General features: G+C 37.8%; 1 pseudogene; it reads right to left on the bottom strand.

Annotated features, from left to right (window-relative positions):
- Window positions 1–21319: 21319 nt before the first annotated feature.
- LOC118854959 lies at window positions 21320–22149 on the bottom strand (annotated as a pseudogene).
- Between the last annotated feature and the right edge of the window lie 2794 nt (window positions 22150–24943).

Genomic DNA, 24943 nt, shown 5'->3' on the forward strand with positions numbered 1-24943 from the left:
GAAGAGAAGTCTGATTATATCTTCCCTCCAAAGTAGGCCCCAAACTCCTAGCTATGAGGTGCTAAGCCGACGTGGATGTGAAGCCCCCAGGGTCCTAAGGGGAGCTGCTAAGACCAGACAGAGCCAATAGTAAGAGCTTAAGCTCTGGTCATTCAGATGACATTTGATGGCGGCTAAAGAGTGCATAAAAAGGGCTTAGGGCTCTCACTCTTAGCAGTGTTCTGATATGGAGACTCTGGGCAGCTGTAGTTAAGAGTCCTCTAGCTTGTAAACCCAGATGTTCCAACTTTGTTAAACCCTGGTAACTATGCATTGAGATTTGAATCAGACAAGGTCCGTCTGTTGATGTTTGTAATTTGTTTGTATTTGCTCTGAAGTTCAGGGTGCTGGCTTTTCCCCCTGAACTATGTGAATGATATTTGCATGCTGGATTAAAGAAAGACTGTTAACCCCTTAACGTTGCTTTTCTTAGTAAAGCAAACCAAAAGTACCTGGGCTTGCAGCATTCTGTGTGCTGGTTGTTGTTGGTTTTACACCACCCCCCCAACAGCTGCTAGCAAGATTATTACAACACCTAGTTCACATAGGTTTGAATTGTATGGTTGTGATACCCTTTGACCCTGAACAGGGTATATAAACTCAGAGGTTAGTGTTTTGCTTGGGGCTCTCAATCACAGGAAGAGTGTAGTATGACTTGACTAGAAGAGACTCTGGGCAGCCATGGTTAAGAGCCTTTTGGCTTTTGAAAAAACGCAGATGTTGGTGCTTCTCTGGTAACTATGTATTATAATGTGGTCTGTTTATGTTGTCCCTGTTTGCAATTTCTGCTTGTATTTACTCTGAAGTTCAGGGGGTTGGAATTTTCCCCCCGAATGAATGATATATGTATGTCTGATTAAAATGAGATTGTTAACCCCTTAAAGTTGCTTTCCTTCGAAAAGCAGATCAAAGAACTTGTGCTGGCAGCTCTTCCGTGTGCTGCTGTAATTGGTCTTACACAGCCACAGTAGTGGCAAGCTGCATTGTTGTTACATATCTTCGCCAAGAAAACCTCAAATGTGGTCATGACTGAAAATGAGTGAATAACAGGAACAACAGTAAGCTCATGACCAAAGAAAATATTTGATAATTCAGCTCAAAGGCTAAGTAAAAAGATGCTATACTCTGAAAGTTGGAGCCAGTTCACTGGAGCAAAAGCCTGAAGATCTTTGAGGTTCCACCATGGAAACACATGGATTCAGAAATAGCAAAAGACAAAGATGATGTTAGAGTAATGAGGAATTTCTGATCTAACCTTGGGCAGGAGGTGAGGGAGGTGAAGAATGTAAGCTAGCCAAAGGAGAGTGGAAATACTAGAGTGACAGATGAGTGCCTAAATCAAGATTCCTGTATTCAGGGGATAGGTTCTGGGATATCTTTAAGATCTTAGACCAAATGAGAGCCATAACCATAATGTAGAGGAACAAAACTCAAATGTTGTCCATTTAATGGCACTATGGATTATGTCGACTAGGCATAGTTGGGAGAAGGATCAATGTTTAACTTAAAACCAATGCTTTTCTCTATTAAAGAAGACAAACCCAGAGTAATACTTTAAATTAGTGTGACTGTATAGATCCCCAGGGAGTTTGTAGAAGAAATGAGCATCATTGGGAGACTGGGTATAATTGGAATCCCACATATCCCCAGAGGTCCTTACAGATCACAATAATAATAGTAAAAGTTATTAGTTCAGCAACCAATGTCCTCTAGATGAGTCCATATCACTGGACATACTGCATCTTGAGAATGCAAGCTTATCTCAAGTATTAGATGAACATCGGGGGTGGTATTGGTGTTCAAATTTAAACTCTATGATGATGCAGTGCTGTATATACAATGGACAACATGCTTGTAGGATGGATGGTTTATTGGGAAAGAAACACTAAAGCAGTTGGTATACTTTGATATAAGGGGTGGTATAAAGGAAAAAAAAATGACTGGACCTTTAAAATCCAAATACTTGGATCTATCGTTTTTATTTCTAGTATTTCACATGTCACAATGCCACAGTCTCTCAACTACTCTGAATTTCACTTTGCTTGTTTGAAAATAAATAGAGATAAGTAACTGAAGGAATGAATGTGATACCTACTTCATAAGGCTGTTGGAAGGAAAGCACTTTGAATCTTAAAGTAGGTACCACTATAGCAATCAGATGATTTATCCATTTCTTACATGCAGTGAGAACAAAGGATAACCACTTGAACAGCTCATAGGATTCACCTGAATATGCCAAGGGATTCAGAAGGAGGACTCTAGTTTGTTGAGTGGAAAATACATTGCAAGACATTCATAAGAATCACATAGGCTGAAATGACTTGGATAAGTCCTAATTTACTGTTATTGAGCAACTCTCTATGTGGAAGAGCTCACAAACTCATGGAAATCCTACATTATCAAGACAATAATCCCCCTTAACTTTCTCACAAACCCAATCTGATCAAAAATAGTTTTCCTTTCAATAATTAAAAAAAACTACATAAAGACATGACTAATCATTGTCTATGAAAAAAAGAATAAGTCAAAAGAATTCATTCTCATGGGCAAACTTTCATCATCTTTTGAACATATAGTTGTAATTCACATTCCCTCTTTTCTTTTCCAAAAAGAAAACTAATAGATGAGTAGACAATATTAACATCGAATAAGGGGAGAAGAAGCTATCTAATAATATCATTTATATTTCTATGTCATGACTTAAGGAAGAGGAACACTAGACACTTGATCAGAGAGGAAGTATTTCTCATGAATGCCAAGAGGAATATCTTTACCTAGAACTTTTCAGGTTTGATCTCTATCTCTAATCTATCTATAGTTGCTAAAATTTATACAATGCTTTAAAGTTTGCAAAACACTTTATAAATATTACTTCATTTTATTCTCACGACATCCCTGGGGTGTTGGTGCAAATGTTATCCTCATTTTACAGATGAAGAAATATGCATTTATGACATTCTGATAAAATCCTCAGCGAAACTTCTTGACAAACTTAAATGATTAGTGAAGTCTAATCAGGTACACCTAACTGACAATTCTTATGGAAAGGAAATAGTGTTTTAATAGTTGTCAAGACTAATACGAAGCCATAGTAAGTCATTGCTGCACCTCTCCCCCCTCCACAAAATAATACAACTTCAGAGTGAATTTAGAGAAATACACTGACAGTAGAGAGCAAAGACATTTGCTCTCTACTTCACTTTATTGTACTTTGATTTCTGTGATGGGCATCTGGGGTACTGCAGTCTATTTTGTGCACCACATTTCAGGAAATACTTTGACGGAAGTATTACCACATAGATAAGAGTGATGATGACCACGAATATGTACTGATCAGTTGAAAGATGTGGGTAAGTTTGCATTTGCAATAAAGATGACCATGACAATGACAATGATAATGATGATGATGATGATGATGATGATGATGATGATGATGATGGTATAACAGTAAAGAGGTGGTGTAGTTTGGTAGGACAAAAAAAAAAGCAATAACACTGGGTCTGGAGTCATAGGCTCTCATTTCAAATCCTGTCTTCGATTCTCACATATTCTATGTATGACCTTAGGAAAGTCACTTATCCTCCCTGGGCCTGAATTTCTTTATTTGGAAGAGGAGGTGATAGACTAGACGATCTCTGATCATACCTCTCAGTCTTTAATTCTATGCAACTAGAATGTGTGAGTAGATGATACATAATTGCAGATTTCAGATCAATATAAAGAAATTATTTTTTTACAATGAGAATTGTTGAAAATTAGAGTTGGCTGCCTCAGAAGATAGCCACTGTTGTCCCTGTAGCTCTTAATGTAGAGGACAGATGACCATGTCATGGATGTTATAGCAGTAATTACTACTTCAGGTAATAGTTGGACTGAATGATCTTTGAGGGCACTTACAGGCCTAAGATTTTATGAATTTAGGGCTAAGAAGCAAGATTTCCCCCAGGGCCATTTTTAGATTTTTAGACTCCAGTATGTAAGGCCATGTTCCTTATTTTAACAACTGTAAAACATTTACATTTTAATGTGACATCAGATGTACAGTCAAAATTACTTTGTTCATACTCAAGTAAAAAAAAAGAAAATTATGGGTTAATCTTACTATGCTCTAGACCATAAATTCACAATGTATAATTTTGATAATGACTTTGGACTAGCAAGACTATAAATTGAATATAAAATCTTAATTAATTAGATCCTAAATGATGACACAGGACACTGAGATTGAAAATAGAAGAAGAATAATCCCTGAAGATTAATTGGTGTGAAATTAACTAAATGTACTAGAGGGAAAAACCAGAATATGGAACAATATAAAATGAAATTTGAAAAATCTCATGGATTTTTTAAAAAGCATTTAAATAGGCTTTGTGATTATAATAATTTAATTTAAAATAATCTAAGCTGAACAAAAACTAGGGATTTACTTTCAAGTAACTGAAATATGTATGTAAAAAGAAAAGATTGAATTTTTAAAATATATACATGAGAGTCCTGAAGATATAAAGTTCTGTGATTAAAATCTCCCCATAAGGACAGGTTAATGTAAACTTGGAATAATGAGAACTGAACGAATAACAATAAAGGGAAGTGGAATTGAATATATGAAAAAAAGGAGCAAAATTGGTGTTCTAAATCAGTATTAGCTGATCCTGGTATATAGAACTGGAAGGAAAACAGTACAAGTGCAGGGAAATGTGTAATGAAGACATTTGAATCCAAGATAACAGGAAATAAACTAAAGCAATAACAACAGGACACACAATTGTGTTCCAACTTTAAAATTCCATGAATTGGATCGGTGATAATAGAAATGGAGTCTGTAATGACTGAAAGAGAATTGGAGATAAGATAAGCAGATCTAATAATATCATAAGTGAATCACATATGATGTACCCTCGTCCTGTGCGGGAAAGGTGGAGTGAACTGTATCATGAGTTGATACTAGCAGCTTCATCAAAAAGGTGGTCAGAATTGAAGGAGCATGGGAATAGTTGTCAAGAAAAAAACAAACAAACAAACAAACAAACAATGACAACAGCAACAAAACAAGAACTGATACTCTAGTCCTAAGAATTATAGTCATATCTTTGGCATGGAACCTCAACGAAGAAAAAGAGATTCAAATTGAGAGAAGAATCTGATTGCGGTGAGCCAATAGGGATACTGCATAATTTGGATGCCAGAAGCTCTTTTAGAAATACTGTTTTTGAAAATAGAATGGGATGAAGCGAATCAAGACAGCCCGAGAAATTCACCTATATCTACAAGAGGCAAATAGCAACAGGAAAACCCGAGTTAAATAACAAGACCAACAGAGGGGGAAAAAGGGAACTATTGAATTATACTATGTGCTCATGAAACAACTCCACTAAAATTTTCAGCCACTTTATGACAAAAGAACAAAATCATACTTCCATATTCTTAATGTGCAAGTGTTTATAGAGCTATTATCAGATACAACATGCTAATTGCATATTTGTAGTATTTTATTTAAATATTTCATTCCCCCTTTAAATTATGAGAAAGAAAAAAAAAGGTCATTCCCTAAAACAGATGTTCTTAACCTTGGGTTTGTGAGCTTCTTTTTCTATTACTATAACTGAATTTTATATAATTGGTTTTCTTTGTATACCTATGTATTTTATTTTATGTTATTATAAAAGGTATTCTTCAAAATGTTAGCAATGGTTAAGTCAATGGGGTACAAAAACTGGCAGTGTCCTCCATTCTGGAAAGCTTTCAAGGGTGGTCCCAAAAAGAAGAAAGTCTGCTTTCCCACATCCAAACAATCCAAACATGGGAAGGCTCATGAATATAGAATTTATTTACCTTGTAATTAATTCAATGGATATTGCAATCCAAGAAACAAAGAAAAAGATCTATCAGGTCTGTGTAGCCCCCTCCATCTTCTTCAGTAATGGTGGCAATGGCAGAAAAAAAGATAGATGTTACTATGCATTTCAATTTTTTATATCATCAATAAAATTTAATCAGGCTTTTACTCATCTCAATGTCACATCCATGAGCAATGGACAATGAGGAAATGGAACTAAGTCATATAAATCTAGACATTTTCATTATATCTAGAATCAAAGCAAAAGGAATATTATTTCTAAATAAAAGAATGTCTCATTGGTACTCCTTTAAGAAGTACATAAAAGAATTGTGGATTTAGTTTTATCATATGCCAGAAAGGTTGTGAAGAGACAAGAAGCATGATATACATGTTTTCTAATGTAACTCCACAAAAAGTATCCGCAAAAAGATCACCATGAGTGAATCTTTGGATTGGTCTAAGAATTCTGGAAATCAATTTACAATCAAACCATAACAAGTCATGAAATGATGCACATCCTCTGACCTAGCAATATTGCTAGTAAGCTCATAGCCTAAAGAGATTAAAGGAAGAAGAAAAGGAAAATTATATATAAATGTAAATATCTATATGTATATATAAAAATATACAATATGCAAAATAGAAATATAATATGTTGAGAAATATATCTGGAAGTTCTGTAAAATAGAAATATGATATTGTACATATATGTAATAGAAACATTTTGCAGTAGCTAAGAAGTGGAAAATAAGGGGGGAATCTCATTAATTGGGTAAGGGGTAAACAAAGTATGGACTATGAATATAACGGAACACTACAGTGAAATAGAAAATGATAGAAACCTAGGAAGACTCTCATGAGTTCACAAAGAATAAAATGATTATGAACAAGAGAATGATTTCTATGATAACAAAAGAATTGTAAAAACAATCAAGGATGTCAATAAACCTAAGAACTTTCATCAACACAATGACTAATCATGATTCTAGAAGACTAATGATGAAGTGTGCTAGCCACCTCTTGTTAGAAACATGATGGGTTCAGGGTGCAGAATTTGGACCTAGGAAATGTGGGAATTTGTTTTGCTTCCGTATAAATACTTTGTAAAAGTTTGCTGTCATTGTCATTGTTTTCTTTCCAACAGTTGAAGAGGTATAGTGAAAAAAATACTAAGGAAACAATTAATTTTAATAGCATCATTAAAATGACTGTAGCTTACAAAATTTATAAGAAATTATAGAAGGAAAAAATATATGACCAATTCCATATGACCATTCAAATTAATTTAATGTAAGCTTTGATAACTAGTGACTTCAATACAAAAGTAGAAGTAGATGAAAATGGTGGGGGGAAAATATAGGTATGCACACATTAGCAATAAGACAGGCCAAATACTTGTCGACTACACAGAAGCCACACACTTTAATTAATAGATCAACATCAAGAAACAGATCATGGACATAGTGAGCATTAAATTACATCACAAAAATAAAAGTAATTACATTTCAGTAGATAGGAAAAAGATTCATTACACATATTCCCTGAATCTGTTATCTGCATACACTAACTTATTCTAAGTGAATGCCTCCTGTTCTGTGATCAGAATTAGTATAAGAGTGATAGTGGGGAGATTACAAAAAAAAAGGTAAGATAAGCAATTGAAATGACCCAATGGTAAGTTAAATTACTGATATTCAAAAATGGAAATTGGACCTTAGAGATGACTCGGATACCAATTATAATTAGTTTATACAGAAGTTTACCGGATGCTAATCAATCAACCTAACAAGGAGAGCAAAGAGGGAGACTTGGGAGACTGGCTAAAAATGCCTTATTCTGAAAACACTTCACTGAAACACAGGACATAGATGGCAGTCAAAAGGAAGACTAATTTAAATATAAACTCATTTCTAAAGTGTTCTATAGAAATAGGGACTGGACCTATAATTTCATTAGCATAGGGAGCCTTTGAGTGAGGAAACTCTCCTGTTGTGTAACTTATCATATTAGATACCTAAAACATTGAACTACTAAGCTACTTTCCCAAGGCAAAATTGTCAGTATGTGTCATTGGTAGAACTTGAACCCATGTCTTTCTTACTGTTACACCGGTTCTTTATCTGCTATGCCACACAGCTTCTAACAGAGGCTATGTAACCCTAATTTAAATAGCCCCTCTTACAGGTACATATAGTGAAAAGAATCTTGGGAATGCAGTTAACTCTCATCTTTGTACGAATATGAGTCAGACACTGAAAGATAACTAAGAGAATTTCTTTCTGCGGGAGACTTGGAGAGTTAACTGTCACCTGTGCAAGAGTCTAATGAGATGTTCCTGTTCCTTTCCCAGCAGACTACACTCATTGACACTTTAAAATCTTAACCCAGAACATTCTTCATTCTGGAAGATTATTTCAAGTCTGGGACTCACAAACTTTCATGCATTGGGTATTCCCTCAGTCCTATGGCCCATCCTCTGATTAGAGGGTTGAGGCCATCTTCAAGAGCCTTCATTTAAAAAGTGTACTCAGTAGAGCCATGTCAATTTCCTACCAGACTGCACTTCCTTGGACTTTTCCATATTGCTCCATGGCAGGTAGTTTCTCCTCCCCTGTCCCTTTTCAGCTTCCTTTTGTAAATTCTCAACTCCCTGAGGGCAGAGTCTATCTTTCTTTTTTATTTTATTTGTATTCTCAATATTTAGCATAGTGCTTGGAAACATAGTGAGCGCTTCATAAATGTTTGTTGACATATTGTGAGAAAATTGAGTGTAACTTTTTTTAGAGAAGACATTCTGTAGAGAAGATGTGCCGAGAAGAATTCTTTTTTATTTATTTATTTTTAGTTTAAAATATTCAGTTCCACAAGCTTTTGAGTTTTGAATTTTCTCTGCCTCCCTCCCCAAGATGGCATGCAATTCTATATAGGCTCTACGTATACATTCACATTAAACATATTTTCATATTAGTCATGTTGCCTAGAAGAATTATAACTAATAGAATGAACTATGAGAAAGAAGAAACAAAACAAAAAAGAGGGCAAATAGTCTGCTTTGATTTGCATTCAGACTCTAATTCTTTGTCTGGATGTGGATCACGTTTTCCATCATGGGTCTTTTGGAGTTGCATTAGAACCTTGTATTGTTGAGAAAAGCCAAGTCTATCAAAGTTAGTCATCACACAATGTAGCTATAACTGTGTAAAATGTTTTCCTGGTTCTGCTCCACTCACTCAGCATCAGTTCATATAAGTCTTTCCAGGTGTTTCTGAAGTCTGCCTGCTCATCATTTCTTATACCACAGTAGTATTCTATCACATTCATATACCACAACTTGTTCAGCCATTCCCCAATTCATGGGCATGCCCTCAGTTTCTAATTCTTTCCTACCACAAAAAAGCTGCTCTGTAAATATTTTTGTACATGTGGGTGCTGAGAAGAATTCTTCAGAGAATTTAACAGTTATCTTGAAAGAATTGAAAGTGAGATAGTGGGTCCAAATTTTTGAGGAGTCTAACAGCTACAGCCATTGGTGATGAAATTCTACTTAGCAACTTCTTCTTTCCCTGCTTTTGAATACCACAGAGGGGACGCTTGCTGTGACCTTTCTCACAGGTGATTCATTGGGGAAACGACAACAAAAACAAAAACACAAAATTCATGTATGTCTTTGTATTATTTGTTGTTCTTAACAAATCAAGTTGGCAATAGCATGGCTGCTTATCTAAACCTGTGAATCCAGGACTTGAGATTGAGGGAGAAGAGAAAGCTTATGGGAAAAGAAATATATTCCATGTTTTTAAAACTGGGAAAATGGTTAGAGATAACTAACTCATTCATTAGGGATTTTGTATTTTTAATAATTTATGAGGAAATATAATAACATGCCCCTTGCCTGTCTTTGAACCAGGTGAGAGAATTAATAAGGTATTGAAGGGCAGGATCGCCTTCAAGAAATTATAAAGCTCCTTTAATGACACCAAACTTCTCCAAGAAATAAAGACCCATATTTTAATAGCAGTATTCTATGAGTGCTATTATATGCATGTGGGATTTGAAACAATGAACTGTTATGGAATGAAATAACATGCAAAGTGTTTTACAAATCTGGAAGTGCTATCAAAATGCTGGCTATTATTACAACTTATTGTAATATCAATATATAATTATACGTAAACAATAATTATAACACAACAAACAATTATTATAATGTTAATGTGCATGTACATGTATGCAAGAATAATTTAATAATAAAATATTTTAAAAAGACAATGGAGAGTCTTGTATTCAATGTGATTAAGTTGCTATGAGGACCTTCAGAAAAGAATAGGAGTAAAGGATTAAGTAAAACGTATGCTAGAACAATAGAAAAAGATTGGTCATGAGATTAAAGGTGAAGGTAAAAAAGGTGAACAGCCCAAGTGCTAGACATATCCTCATGTCAGGAAAAGTGAGAAATAACTCCAGTAATTTCTACAGATACCCTGTGTTGAATTTATGGGTAGGTATGAATAGCTTGCAATGGATATCACTGTAGGGAACATCCAAATGAATGATCCATTTGATTATTTGGAAACAAAACTACATATTTCACAAATATCCCCAAGGTTTAAAAAGATCATAAATCACTGAAATTTGAACTATCAAAAAAATGGAGAAACAGACGCCATGGGAAGTAAGGAGTTCCTTTTCCCAAAGTGTTCAAGATGCTTATGGACAGCTTCTTAACCAGGGTGCTATGGAAGAAAATTTTTATATCTGGTGAAATTTGGACTAGATAACCTCAATTTAGTTCAATTCAATAAGCATTCCTTAAGTGTTTATAAACTTCACTGTACTGTGCTAGGCTCTAGTGATACAAATACAAAAACAAACAAACAAAAAACTAGTAACAAAAAAAAAACTCCCAAATCTCTGTCCACAAGGAGTTTATCTTCTACTGGGTGTATATAAGAAATCTATAGATAAACAAATATACACTTTATATAAAGTGAATATAAAGTCATAGTGGGGAGAACAGGTCATGCTGAAATCATTGGAAGTATCTCCTGTGAAAGGAATGAAGACAGAAGATGGAGCTTTCTTTAAAGGTAACAGCAAGTCAGCCACTTTGGTTGGAACATTTTAGAGGCAGAATGATGCAACCGATAAACAATCAATAACCAGAAAGTGTCTCTACTATCTTCTAGCCATTTTACTAAGCGCTATGTTCAGAGGAAACTAGATATGAAGTCAGAGAACCTGGGTGTAATGTCCATTTCTACCATTTCCTACCAGCAAGACTTTGGGGAAGTAATTTAACCTCTGCAGTCCTCAGTTGCCCATGTATAAAAAGAGGAGATTTAACTAGATAACCTGTATCATGCCTTTTGGCTCTAAATTCATGATCTTATAAGTAATGATTTCTGCTTCAAATGCTCTCCTGGGTACCATCATAGTTTCTATAATCTCATCATCCTTCAAGTTAACATCAAATATGAAATTTACACATCCTCAGTGTCCCCTGCCCCTGAGGCTTCTCCCTCACTTTGGTTGGTGAAGGTGGAAGGTAGACATTGGAGAGTTCCTCTCAGGCTTCCCATTTAAGGCAGGTACGTAAGACCTTAGCACAGTGCCTGGCACATAACAAAAATTTACTTACCACAGGGCAGAGGTTTTAAACCTTATAGTTTTTATATAATGGACCCTTTTGGTGATCTGGTGAAACCTATGGATTCATTCTCAGAAAAATGTTTTTAAATGTAAAATAAAATATGTTGAATTACATAGAAAGACTAACATTAGTGAAAATAAAGCTCTATCTTTTTCCCACCATCCATGTTCACAGGGCCTCTGGAATTTAATTATTCTATCAACTGAGAATGGCCCTGCACCACCACCCGTAGAAACAAGAGAGAAATACCAGTGTCTACCTTCCACCTTCACCAACCAAAGTGAGGGAGAAACCTCAGGGGATGACTGTGCTTTGCTCCCAGCCTGGTGTGATACACCTTTTCTTTCCACCTTCCAGGTTGTCTTGGGATGGAGTTTTGTCGTTTTGTGGGTTCTGTAGCTCTAGAATTTGTTTAGAGTCACTTTATACAGGTTTTTGGAGGGGTTTGGGGGACAGTTCAAGTAAGTCTCTGCTTTTACTCTGCCACCTTGGCTCTGCCCCACCCCCAACCCCGGCAAATTTTTCAAAGTTTTATGACTTAACTAAGCTTGCATAGGTAGGAAATATCAAAATCAAGACTTGAACATAGGTCTTTTAATTCCAAATTTGTGGTTCTTACCCCTACAGAGTTGTTTGAATTATCAAATCAGATGGTCATTTTGATCACTAAGGAAATACTGAGTGAATTGGCAGTTTAGTTAATGAGTAGATTAAAACATTAAGGAAAGTGCTCAAGTAATGACTTCTAATAAAGATATCATCTAGACACAGAGAAGTTAATGATTCTTATTAAAACAATAAGTCAATAAACAACACTCCTGGCATTAGAAATCTCAAGCCATTTCTCTCAGAGTCTAGAAAATCTCAAGGAATAATTCATCTGCTGGAAAATTTTGGCTTATTATTTACAGAAAGGAGTCATTAAAATTTGATTTCAATGGCTGCTTCGAGGTGAAACATGCAAACAGTGGTCAACTCTGCTATCTTTCCTTCTGGGACTGCCACTACTTCTTAGCTTGCCCAGTTTTGCTCTGGTCCTCATTAAAGAATGAGAGAGGGAACATTTTTCCCCTGTGAAGAGGCAATTGGAAGATATCCAAGACCACTTACTACTATTGAATGTAGCAGGGAGGTGAATTGCTCTCTCATTTCAATATTGGTTCATGGGTGATTATATATTTTAGCCATATTGAACAATACCACATTCCCCAACCTTGATTTGTTATCTCTTTCCTCTGAGCACAAAGATAAAAGAAGTTTGAATTCCACGGTGCTTATTAGAGATGGCATAAGCATGATTCTTTTGGTTCAGAATATACTTTCATTTCTTCCAATAAGATAATGTGGCCCTTCTCAGGCCCCATGTGGGGTATTGTGTTCAAGTCTGTGAAACACAATTTAGAAAAGGTATTGGTGAGGTTGAAAATATCTGGAGAATAGTGACCAGGGTTTTGAAGAGCCTTGAATTTATATTTTATAAAGATCAGTTGATAATACTAGAGATGCTTAGCATAGGTAACAGAAGAACTGAAGACTCCTGGATGTATTGGGGTGGAGGGGGTAGGATAGATGATGGCTGTTTTCAACTTTTTGAAAACATGCCATTTACATAAGCCATGATTCAATATAAGATTAAACTTAGTCCCAATTTAGAAATTTTAATACAACTCCCTCACTTTACAAATGAAGAAAGCTCAAAGAAGGTTACCTGATTTCCCCAATATCCTATAGGCAGGAAAGAGCAGATAGAGATTTTGAACTTAAGTTTTCTGATATCAAATGCAGCACTTGTTACAAAGGAAGTACTTTGCTCAATTGGTCCTAGAAGGCAGAAATGGGATCAAAGTAGTTCCTTTGTAATAGGTGCTGGATTTAGAAGTTGCAAAGAGGTAAATTTGGGCTTAATGTGAGGATACAACCAACCAAAAACAACCCACAAAACTAGAGCTATCCAAAAGAATAGATTACTGAGGGAAGTGTTGAGATTTTCTCATTGGAGTAAAACAGAGGCTGAATGTAAAATTGCTGGGCTTTTTGTAGGAGGGAATGTTCTTCTTCTCCTCTTCCTCCTCTTCCCCCTCACCCCTCCTTCTCCTTTTCCCCCTCCTTCCTCTCTACCAGCTCCTCCTCTGCCTCCTCTTCTTCCTCCTCCTTTTTTTAATGAATTCAAAGAGATGACCATTGAACTTCCTTCCAACTTTGAGATCCTGAGATTTTGTGGATGTTATAGTTTTTACTTTTCTTAACTAAAGTTGGAGTTAAATTTTGCATTAACGGGGTAAGTATCTTATTGACTCTGTTTCTGTAATGTAGCATAGAGTTTATTCATTAAGCAAACATTTATGAAATTCCTATTGTGTGCCTGGAACTAGACTACAACCTAGACCTAAAGTACTGAGTATTTCAACATATCCTTTGAATTTAATTACATTAAATTAATACTTAAAATGCTAGGGCTATGAAGGAAAAAAAAAGTAAACAAAGAGAAGAAACAGTCTATCCCCTCAAAGAACTTACATTCTATTGGAAGACGTGGAATGGATGAAAGAAAAAAAAATATTAAAGGCTTACAACAACTACCACTGTGCTAGGTGTTAGGATACAAATACAAAAATCTAGATAGTCCCTATGTCCAATAATATTGTGTTCTAATGCAGTCATAAAACACATCAAGGGCAATGTGACTAGGAAAGAAAGAGAAATTTTGGAAAGTTACAAAGATAGCAGATAGACCACAGAATGATCCAAATGTCCTTTGAAAAGACTTTGGCAGTGAGGGTTGGATTACTCTTCTCAGTGCAAGAGTTAGAAATGGTGTGTGTGGCAGGCAGGAGGTGAGAAAGGGAGGAACAGGAGCAACAGCAGCAGAGCAGAAAGTGACCACCTAGTAAAGGTGAAGCTTCAAGTCCCCAGGAGCTGAGATAAGTGGTTTAGCACCTCCTAGGTAAGTACAAAGTGCATGCAAGGGAACATCTTTTTTCTTCTTCCCAGTTTATTTATTTAATATTTATTTTGTTAAAAAAAATGAATCCCAAATTCTCTCCCTCCCTTTTGTCCCTCACAACCCAATGAAAAGGCAAATGATTCAATATCAATTATACATGTAAAGTCATGCAAAAACATATTTACAAATTAGCTAAGTTAAAAACAAAACAAAATAAAACAAAACAAACAAAAAACCAAGAAACACAAAATGAAAAAAAGTAGGTTTCAAAATGCACTCAGAGTCCTTTAGCTCTTTCTCTCTGGATACGAACAGCATTTTTATCTTGGGTCATTTAGAATTGTCTTGGATTTTTGTATTAGGGAACTGAAGTTTTTCAAAGTTGAAGGTTGTTACAATGTTGCTATTACTATATACAATGTTCTGGTTCTGTTAACTTCACTTTACATCAATTCACATAAGTCTTCAGTTTTTTTTTTTTTCTGAAAACATCCAGCTTATTTTTTTTGGTCTTCAAAACTCTTATTTATTTTTTTAATTAGATTTTTTTAGTTTACAACACTTAGTTTTACATGTTCTTGGGTTTCAAATTCTTTTTCCCTTCCCTCCCCTTCCTCCTCCCCTCCAAGATGGCATGCAGTCCAATATAGATTCTACATAAACCTTCACATTAAACTTATTTACACAATAGTCAAGTTGCAAAGAAGAATTATGACCAATAGAATGAATCATGAGAAAGAAGAAACAAAACCAAAAAAAAAAGAGGAAAAAAAAGAGAGAGCAAATAGTTTGCCTCAATCTGCTTTCAGATTCCACAGTTCTTTCTCTGGAAGTAGCTAGCTTTTTCCATCATGAGTCCTTTGGAGCTGCCTTTGAGCCTTGTGTTGCTGAGGAGAGCCAAGTCTATCAAAGTTAAGTCATCACAGAATCAATATGTCTGCAGCTGTGTATGTTTTCCTGGTTCTACTCCTCTCACTCAGCATCAAATCATGTAGGTCTTTCCAAGTTATTATGAAGTCTGTATCTTCCCAATTTTTTATAGCACAATAGTATTCCACTACATTCATATAGCACACCTTGTTCAGCCATTCCCCAATTGATGGGCATCCTCTTGATTTTCTATTCTTTGCCACCACAAAAAGAGCTATAAATATTTTTGTGCATACAGGTCCCTTTCCCACTTCTGTGATCTCTTTGGGATATAGCCTTAGGAGTGGTATTGCTGGGTCAAAGGGTATGTGCATTTTTATAGCCCTTTGGGCATAGTTCCAAATTGCTCTCCAAAATGGCTGGATCTGTTTACAACTCCAGCAACAATGCATTAATGTTCCAATTTTCACACATCCTTTCCAGCATTTATCATTTTCCTGTTTTGTCATATTAGCCAATCTGACAGGAGAGACATGGTACCTAAGTGTTTTTTTGATTTGCATTTCTCTAATAAATAGTGATTTAGAGCATTTTTTCATGACTATAGATACCTTTAATTTCTTCCTCTGAACACTGCCTGTTCATATCCTTTGACCATTTCTCAATCGGGGAATGACTTTTATTCCTATAAAAATTTGGCTCAGTTCCCTGTATATTTTAGATATGAGGCCTTTATCAGAGACATTGGTTGTAAAGATTTCTCCCAATTTTCTGCTTCCCTCCTAATCTTTGTTGCACTGGCTTTGTTTTGCAAAAACTTTTCAGTTTAGCATAATCAAAATTATCCACTTTGCATTTTATAATGCTCTCTATCTCTTGTTGGGTCATAAACTCTTCCCTTTCCCATAAATCTGACCTGGTTCTCAGCTTGTTATTTTTTATACCACAATAGTATACCATCAAAATCATACACTGCAACTTGTTCATCCATTCCCCAACTGAAGTATACATATCCTCTCAATTTCCAATTCTTTGCCACCACAGAAAGAACTCCTATAAACATTTTTGTACATATAAGCCTTCTTTTTTCTTGATCTCTTTGGAATATAGACCATTAGTACACCTGCTGCATCAGGGAGTATACCCTTTCTTTGGGTGTAGTTACATGTTCTCCAGAATTAAGACAGTTCACAGCCTTACCAGCAGTGCATTAGTGTCCCTTTTTTTTCTACATCTTCTCCAGTATATCATTTCTTTTCTATCATGTTAGCCAATCTGATAGGTGTGAGGTGGTACTTCAGATTAGTTTAATTCGCATTTTTCTAATCAATAGTGATTTAGAAGTTTTTTATGTAATTATAGATAGCTTGGGGGGAAGGGGCAGCCAGATGGCACAGTGGATAGAATAATGGGCTTGGAATAAGAGAAACTCATCTTTGCCAAAAACAAAAAGAAAACAGAACAAAAAAAAAACACCTTTAAAATGGGGTCATGAAAACTCAGACACAACTGAAAAATTATTGAAAAGCAAAATAGCTTTGTTTTCTTCTTCTGAAAACTGCCACTTCATATTCTAGGACCATTTATCAATTGTTTACCAATTAGAGAATGACTCTCATAAATTTGGTTCAGTTCCCTACGTATTTGAGAAATGAGGCCTTTTTTAGAGAAACTTACTTTAAATTCTCCACTGCCCCTACCTAGTTTCCTTCTAATTTTGGTTGTATTTATTTTGTTTATACAAAACCTCAATTTCATGTAAACAAAATTATCCATTTTACTTTTAATGATCCTCTTTTTTGGTCATAAACTCTTCCCTTACCCAGAAATCTGACAGGTAAAATTTTTCAGGATTCCCTAATTTACTTATGTCACCCTTCACATCTAAATCATGTACCCATTTTGACTTTGTTTTGGTGTATAGTATGAGATGTTAGTCTATGCCTCAATTTCGCAAAACTTCTTTTTGGTTTTCCTAGAAAATTTTTGTCAAATACTAAGTTCTTGCCCTGCCCGCCCCCCCCCCTCCAACTTAGGTCTTTGTGTTTAACAAACATTAATTTATTATGGTCATTTGCTAGTGTGTACTGTGTACATAACCTTTGCATTGATGCACTGCTCTATTTAAGTCAGTATCAGATTATTTTGAGGATTACTCTTTGTAATATAGTTGGAAATCTGGTATTTCTTGGCTGCCTTCATATTTTTTTATTGCCTACCTTAATATTCTTGACTTTTTGTTGTTTCAGATGAATTTTGTTTATTTTTCTAGCTCTGTAAAATAATTCTTTGGTACTTTGATAAGAGCTCTTTTTTGCATATCTCTTTTGTTTTCTAATTAATTTTGTATCCTTTTTTTCTGTCTCCCTCCTTACCTCCCAACATTAAAGAAAGCTGCTATATGACAAGATTTATTAATATGTATAAAGGCATACTATGAACACTTCTGTTTATCAGCTCCTCCTCCCCCCAGGTAGATAGCATCTTCCTTCTTAGGTCCTTTATATTTAAGTATTTGTAAGACTCAGAATAATTTATCACAATCATATACCACAACTTGTGTAGCCATTCTCCAACTGATGGGCATCACCTCAATTTCCAGTTCTTTGCCTCCACAAAGAGAGCTCCTATAAATATTTTAGAACATATAGGTTTTTTTTTTCTTTTTCCTTGGTCATCTTGGGAAACAGACCTAACTGTGGTATTTCTGGGTCAAGGGGTATGATCAGTTTTGTAACTCTTTGGGCATAATTCCACATTGCTCTCCAAAACTGTTTGATCAGTTCACAATTATACCAACAGTGTAAATGTCCCAATTTTCAACATCCACTCCAACATTTGTCATTTTCCTTTTCCCTCATTTTAACCAATTTCATATGTGAAAAGTTATCTCAGAGTTGTTTTAATTTTAATTTATCTGATCAACAGTGATCTAGAGCATTTTTTCATCTGACTACATATAACTTTGATGTTTTCATTAAAACAAAACCTAACTGTTCTTATTCTTTCACCGTTTATCATTATATTTGCTCTTCCATTCCAGCATTCTATTGAGGAGTTATTTTAAAGTTGTTTAGAAGGAAATGTTGGAGGAGTTTGGATGATTCCGCTACTCTACCATATTGGTTCTACCCCAAGAAGTTGGTTTCTTCTACCTGGTTGTTGTCCTTTGTTCTCCAAGACAACCAAAATGATATCATAATGTTGGAGTCAAGGTACAGTGTGTCTGACTGTGGTTGATCATACCAATATAAACCAAGAAGGCTCTACCACAGGTAAGAAAGAAACGATCCACATTTGGAGTGGACATGTCTCTAAATTTGGGCATCTCATGTCTTTTTTTTTTCAGCTACTAGAAGTCTTTTTTTTTGGCAGGGCAATTGGGGTTAAGTGACTTGCCCAAGGTCACACAGCTAGTACATGTGTCAAGTGTCTGAGGCCGGATTTGAACTCAGGTACTCCTGACTCCAGGGCCGGGGCTCTACTCACCGCATCTAACTGCCCCCCAGCTACTACAATTCTACTTTTCTCATAGAGCATAGCACCTTCTCTGATATGGGAACACCATGCTGGGCAGTCCTTTGCCAGTGTCACCTATATCATGCAATGAATTCCAAGTTAAAGTCCTTTAACCTCCTGCCCCTGAGTTTCTTCATGCAAAAATAAAAGGGGCTCTGGATATCTTCTGAGATCTATTGCACTTATAGACCTATGCTTCTTAGAACATATAATCATTTGTAATATTAAAGTAGATTAAAATATTTTACAACAGCAAGTCAAACATTACCTAGCTCAGCGCTGTCCAAAATGCAGCCCACATTGCAATTTATGCAGCCCACCTAGAAATTTACATAAATGCTCTAGTAAACCAAGTTGAGCTACCATAGAGCTCTCACTAAAATGGAAAATCAAAATATATTGTCTATCGTTTCATTAAAAACCTAAGGTTGGACAGTCCTGACCTAGATCAATTGTTTAACTTTTAAACTGAGGCAACTGAAATATGGACATGCCATATTGTTTGCCAGGGATTATAGAGCTAGTTTCTTAGAAAAAGAAGCCCCTAACCCAGGTCTCTTGGGTCCTGGCCTAGTTCTTTCTCCTGAATTGGATAAAAAATGGTTTGATTTTTCCATGTGACATATTTTTCACCCTAAAATCAATAATGTGCCAACCATAAAGGGTAATCCAGAACAGCAAAGTGCCCACAAAAAGGGGTTGATTCTTCTATCAGTGAGCCTGTGAACTGTTTACTTTTGTATCTCATTCTTTTCCCATATTCCCTATGGTGCCACCAAGCAGCCAAACCATATTTAAGCTGCAAACTAGAGCTGGGAATGTAAAACAGACTTTGACAAAGTCATTGGCATGAATGTCTCTTTTTGCCAGTCTTTTTCAAATCATTCCACTGGCTGCTGGCTCCAGGTAAAATGAAATCCCTAGTCTTCGTCTTTATTGAAACTTCCAGTCAGTCACAGATGGAGAATATCTGATCCAGACCACACTTTCAACTGATGACACCTACTGTCACCTGGGCTTGGCCAATTAATATTATCATTGCTGTTATTATGACTAGCAACAGCAGCAACAACCACAAAACAAAAACCCAGCATGTATTTGTGTGTCACTTTATGGTTTACAAATTACTTTCTATATATTATTGCACTTCCATTCTTTAAATTTATACCCCTTCTTATATTCTATTATCCAGTGACATTGGCTTCCTTTCTCTTGGAACAAGACACTCCACCTCTGTATTTTGTGACTTTTCACTGGTTTTTCCCCATGCCTAGAATGCTCTCCTTCCTGATTTCCTCCTTGTGGTTTCCCTCACTTACTTCAAGACTCAACTCAAATTCTGCCAACTGCAAGAGGCCTTTCCCAGTCCTTCTGAATAATAATTTCTTCCTTCTGAGATTTCCTCCAATATGTCCTACATATCTTTTGTAAAACATTGCAATCATCCCTCCTATCCAGGCAATTGCATTTTGTACCATTCAGGACAATGTAGAGGGGGTCCCTGCCATTTTTACTATTGTATTACTAATGTCCTTTCAACGACCAGTGTCATTAAACTAGAGTTTGAAGACATTCCATGCACTATTTAACTCCAAAGTCTTACTTTACCATTGAGGGAAACTTAAGTCCCGTGGGGTTTGATGATCTGACCAGTGTTACAGAGGTAATAAATGGCAGATCTCTGATCTTATGACTATGAGTTCCTTGTTCTCATACTGCAATCCATATTAGGAACTCAGGGGTAGTGCCATAAAGGAACACAAAATAATAAGCCCAGATGTATAGGTGCACCAAAGACCAACATCAATAAATGCAAGACTATCAAAAGTAAGATCTAAATAAATATACCTTTTTTTGCACCTGAGATTTTTATCAATGTAGGAAATTCTCTCTCTCTCTCTCTTTCATTTATTTTCAACATCACAGGTTTTCCTGAGGGAGAGGGAGTATGGAGGGGGAAAGGTCGGTGTGGTCCGGTGCTCTGGGGATACTCCGGAGGAAAAGCAGATCAGGGGGCAGATCTCAGGCCCGAGCCCCAGCACCTCAGCAGCAACAGTCAAGAGGCCCTTATCCCCTCACGTTACTGGAGCTTTCATGTCTCAGGAGACTGGAGCAGGGAGGAGAGGGCCGGGGAGCCAGTATCCTCTGCCCCACACTGGCCACAACTCTCTTCCCAGCTAGGTGGTACTCCCACCAGAGGTCGAGGATGTGAGGGCTCAGGAGAGAGTCCAGGTTAGGGTCGCTGTCAGCCGCAGCCCTGCCCAGGCTGGATATGAGAACCAAGAGGGCCAGGAAAGCCAGGGCTCCCAGCAGGGTCAGCAGCCCTGCCCACTGCAGCGGGGACTTTTTCGGGACCCTGCTGGGCTCCTAAACAGCTGGGCTAACAGGCCTCGGTCAGTACTGATCATTTTATCATCACGGTCACCATCGGGGCTGGGCCCCGACCCCCTCCCGGGCATCATATCCTTTCCGAGACCGTCCAGGGCTCAGGGCTGCCCACCTGGATAATGGCACGCTGCCCAGACCTCGGGGCTGTAGAAGGATGGACTGAATGAGTAGGGGGTTCGCTCTGCTCTTCCAGCCGCGAGGGGCTACTTGCACTGACATCGGACCGCTCAGAGAAGCCAGAAGTCCCAGGGGTCTCAGGGGCTGGAGTCATTTCATCAATCAGTAGGAGCTTCTCCTGCAGGGCAGCAGCCACAGGGCCCGCGAGGTTGGCCTGGGAAGGCCGGGGCCACTCCGGCTGGGCACTGGTAGCTGGCGGGCGCTCCTTCATTAAAAGGAGAGACGGGGAAAAGATCTGAGCAGACAAGGCCGGCAGTGTGGTGTGGCCAGGGGGGTGTGGCAGAGCCAGCGGCAGGGGTCGAGGTCACGGCCTTGGAGCCGCTGTAGGTAGGGCTGGAGAACACTCCTGGCGCGGCGGGCCACCGGGCAATGCTCCCACACGTCGACGCGGTGCTCTAGGCAGACCAGGCAGGTCACTTTCCTCTTGGGGCACTTGCAGAGCCTCGCAGTGTCCCGGGGGCTGCCCGGAAACCGTCGCTTCGGCCCCTCTTTCGGCTCCCCTTCCTCTTTTGCTGCCACGCCTCTTCCGGGTCCGGGGGCGCACTGATGACGTCATCCGACCGCGCCCCAGCTTCCTCCCCTCCTCCAGGGCCCAGGGCCACCTGCAATTGTCATTAAAGAAACTCTCCTGGCACCAGTGCGGGTCAGTGATCCCCCTGCACCGTAGTGTAATGCTGTTTTGAAAGGAATCCTAGGCACTGAAAGGTTTATTCCCGTACCCATGGTCACGCAGGTAAAATCAGAGCCCTGAAGCCAGGAGCCAAGGGCTCTTTACCTTAAAACTAGCAATCTGTGCATCATGACAAGTGACCCTCAAAATGCATTCTATTGGACTAATCTGGGCTCTCCGTGAATACAAGCTGAGCCCGTAAAATGATATCTCTTTGAAATGAAAAGAAAGCAAAAGCCTACATTGAGAAATAATCAGACAAAGGGACATAAAGGCAAGAACTCTGGAAATCTCATCGGAGTCTAAGAGTTTGCATCTAGTCATTGGAACTAATCGATGTAAAATTGAGGGCAAATTAATGCCCCGCTCTTGGTCTCAGTTTCCTTACCGGTAAAATGGGGAGTTGGACTAGATGACCTTCAAGGCTCCTCCTAGTTCCAGAATGGAGATTCTTTCATCCCCAAGCACATTTAAGCACTGCAAAGCGATGCAAGAGGTTCCAAGGGAAGATCATCATAGAACAGGTGGTTCTTGAGTGAGGTTGGGTAGAAAATCAACGGGGAGGCTAGGGGGTGAGGAGGAAAAAGTACTAGGCCTGGAGTCAAGAAGACTCGTTTTCCATGGTTCAAATCTGGCTTCAGACATTTGCTTGCTATGTGACTCTAGGAAAGTCACTTCACCTGTTTGCCTCAGTTTCCTCATCTGTAAAATGAGCTGGAGAAGGAAGTGGCAAACCACTCCAGTATCTTTGCCAAGAAAACCCCAAATGGGGTCATGAAGAGTCGAACATAACCGAAAATAACTCAACAACAAAAATTCAATAGGCAATGACAGGGAAGCGAGGTAAATTTAATTAAAGTAATTTATTCAGAGGGGCATATGGTAAGGGACCATAGTGAACATCAAAAAAAATCCCCCAATTTTATATATTTGGAAACTGAGGCAAAAAGGAATTAAAATGTTCAGGGTCAAACAGCTGGTAACCACCAAAGGCAGGATTTGAATTCAGATCTGCCTGACCTCAAATTTCGTTGTTCTCTAAGCACTACTGCATAGTGCTTTTCACTTTTTTAGCACTTTTTGCATAGTGGAGGAAAGAAGATAAAGGTGTGTCTGGAGAAAACGACAACTCTTCTGTCTTCATGCCTCTCTCTTGTAGCATGTAAGGGTTCAAGACTAGTTGTTGATTGTGAATGCAACTCACATTTGCTTGTTGGTTCCTTTTTGTCAGTTCCAATTAAACAAGCAACTCCTTTGGCACTTGCTAAATTGGGAGAAAGGGTTTGACAATGCACACCACAGGTAGTGGAGAATAAGTGGCCCACAGGGATTCCTTTATTTCAGAGCTTATAAAAGCAATGTTGAATGCCGGAATAATTTAGATTATCGAACAGCTGAAATCTTTCTGGGCAGGTCCAGATTAACAGACCTCATCGATGGATCCTGCTACATCCGAAGGAGATAAAACGCCAGCTTTAATTAATGATCAGGCTGACATGGTCAGGGCCATTGCACAGCGAAGGGAGATTCCACGCTAAATCATGGGGTGTGGGTATAAAACCCTGACACAGTAAACAGTCTGGGGGTGAGAGCTAACGGCAGGTAGTCCCTAGAGACTTGACAATTTCCCTGACTGTTTCTGAACTTTCGTTTCCCCTGCCTTGTTATTAAGGGTGTCAGGAGCCTTGGATATCTTCCCGCTGCCTTCCCACAGGGAAGCATGTTCCCTTCTCCTGTCCCTAAATGAGAACCAGAGTGGAGCTGAGCAGCATCAGAAGCAGCAGCACCCCAGAAAGTAAGGGTAAGAGTCTTTCTTAGCATCTTAAGTGCTTCCCCTGGGGGCCCTGAATTCTAAAGGAGAGAAGGGCCAGCCTAATATGTTGCTTTAAATGATAGCAAGACTTCAGGGAGCATAACTGTTGTTTCCTAAAATGGAACCCACATATCTACAGCCTCAATTTACTTTCCCCTTGTACCACACTTAGTTTCCAGTGCATTTGGTAGACTTTGAGCTGCAAATACAGTCCAGAGAAGTTAAATGTTTTGAACAGGGTTATATTGGTTGTCAGTGACAAAACTGAGATTTAAACCCAGGTTTTCCGATTCCAAAGCTACCATTTTTCCTACTGCACCACACTGCCTCTTCAATATTGCTACTCCTTATTTTCTGGACATATCAATACTAACTAATATGGACTATGAAGGATGAGGGAAGAGGGAAAGAGATGGGGATAAGTATAGAAAAAGAGTAATATCATGAGTAAGTTCCCCAGGACCGGATTATTATTTTACCCCAATTATTCCAGTGAAACATGATGATAAAGACAGAGTTACCCTTCTGACTTGACATTTCTGACAGGTTTAACATGATTCTATAAAATCGTATGAATTAAGATCTTACAAAATTTCAGATATCGTTGGGAAAGTAATGGTGTAATGAAACCCATACTTGATTTGGCAACAGGAGCCCCAGGTTAGAATCTTGGCTTTAGTGCTTCCTAGTGTGGGACCATGAGGAAGCCATTTGACCTCCTTGACCTGTGCTGTCTTCATATTTAAAATCAGGATTATAGTAATTACTGGACTGACTTCCTAGGATTGCTGTGAAGAGATGGCTTTGAAAGCCTTCAAGCTTTTCAAGACATGTTTTTTCTTTGTAATCTAAAGAAAGAATAGCGCCTACTATATACCATGTACTGTGGTAAGTGCCTTACAAATATTTTCTCATTTGTCTTCACAACAATTCTGGGAGGGAGGTACAATTATGATCCCTATTTTATAGTTGATGAAACTTAGGAAAACATTGGTTAAATGACTTGCCCAGGGTCACACAGCTACGAAATATTT

This window comes from Trichosurus vulpecula, chromosome 6, assembly GCF_011100635.1.
Source record: "Trichosurus vulpecula isolate mTriVul1 chromosome 6, mTriVul1.pri, whole genome shotgun sequence".
Taxonomy (NCBI): domain Eukaryota; kingdom Metazoa; phylum Chordata; class Mammalia; order Diprotodontia; family Phalangeridae; genus Trichosurus; species Trichosurus vulpecula.